General features: G+C 43.4%; 1 pseudogene; it reads right to left on the minus strand.

The window, feature by feature from the left end:
- Positions 1-318: 318 nt before the first annotated feature.
- On the minus strand, positions 319-904 carry LOC102846393 (annotated as a pseudogene).
- Positions 905-1,542: the final 638 nt, after the last annotated feature.

The raw sequence follows: 1,542 nt of genomic DNA on the forward strand, positions 1-1,542 counted from the left end.
GGGGAATGTTGGAAACATCTTTAAATGCCTTGTCACACCAACAGCAAAGTGCACAGTGAGAAGAACACTACAGTGCCTTTCCATTTTAAAAATGCCTGGACATATGTACAGCTTTGATACAGTTTCCGGGTGCTCCGGACAACCATGGCCACTTCATGTAAACCACTGACGACTTCTAGAGCACTTTGAAAAGACTACGATCATGATCCAATTTTGTAATTAAACCTAATGAGGGCAACAGACAGGTCTCCAAGAGACGAAGTAATCATGGCGGCCCCTACACTAAGGTATTCACAAGGAAACAGAGAAACTGGGGTTTTATTCATCCCCCTCCTCCTCCTTTTCTTCCTCCTCGTCCTCCTCTTCCACCTTTTTCCGGGCTACTTTAGCAGGGCCCTTCACGCCATCCAACTTCCCCTTGGACTTAATAGTCAGCGACATCCTTCTCATACTTCTTCAGTTTTGCCACCTTGTTGATGTAAGGCTGCTCCTCGCCATCACTCGGGTTATTCCACATCTCACCCAACTTCTTGGCCACATCACCAAAAGAGATGCCAGGGTTTGTTGACTTGATCTTAGGACAAAATTTAGAACAGAACAAGAAGAATCCAGATGGAGGCCATTTGGGGGCATTAGGGTCCTTCTTCTTCTTGCCTCCTTTTGCCAGCCCGTTGTCCTTCATTTCTCTGTCATAACGTACCTTGTCGGCCTTGGCCATCTCATGGAACTCAGCCTTTTCTTTTCCAAACATAGTCTTCCACCTCTCCGAGGACTTCTTAGAGAATTCAGCAAAATTGACTAGAACCTCTGGGTTTTTCTTCTTATGTTCTTCTCTGCACGTCTGCACAAAGAAGGCATATGCAGATATCTTGTCCTTTGGTTTCTTAGGGTCACCGTTAGCCATCTTAACTGCATTGTTCGTGTTCTGGGCAGCGCAGGGCATGACGCGACGCTTGGCTCCCAGCCTCGCGCTACCTGCCGCTTTATTTATTATGTAGCTAAGCATAGGCAGGGAGTACTCTGTTGCTTCATCCAAGAAGATGGATTTATTTTCAAATAACTTCACAAATACCACAGGAAACTAACTTAGAAAAATTCCACACTACCACTGTTTACAGACTACCAAAAACAGAAGGGTAAACAAAATCCAGCAAAACAAGAACTTATTTTAATGTGTTCTGACATTTTAAATTTTGTAAAATCAAGTCAAACCCCCTAATCTTTTCTTTCTTATTTCCTTTTCTTAACATTTTCATTCATTCATTGTTACACATTTTTCTCCCTGTATCCCCTCCCCCACAGTTCACGTTTTTCTCTGGGAAAAAAGTTATTGCATTGTCATACAGTTCCCATTCACCCCATGCCCACCCCCACCCCCCGCCACTTTATTAAGCAACTCTTATTCTGGACTCATGTAATACCAATAATTCGTAGTCACATGTTCCTTTTATACAGTTCTCTCCATCTGTTTCGATGCCTTGTACATTACTGATGCCCCCTTTTCTAGTTTCCTCTCAACTACCGTATCAGTCCTGTTCTATA

This window comes from Elephantulus edwardii, unplaced genomic scaffold (assembly GCF_000299155.1).
Source record: "Elephantulus edwardii isolate Elephantulus edwardi_28Jun2011 unplaced genomic scaffold, EleEdw1.0 scaffold00447, whole genome shotgun sequence".
Classification (NCBI taxonomy): domain Eukaryota; kingdom Metazoa; phylum Chordata; class Mammalia; order Macroscelidea; family Macroscelididae; genus Elephantulus; species Elephantulus edwardii.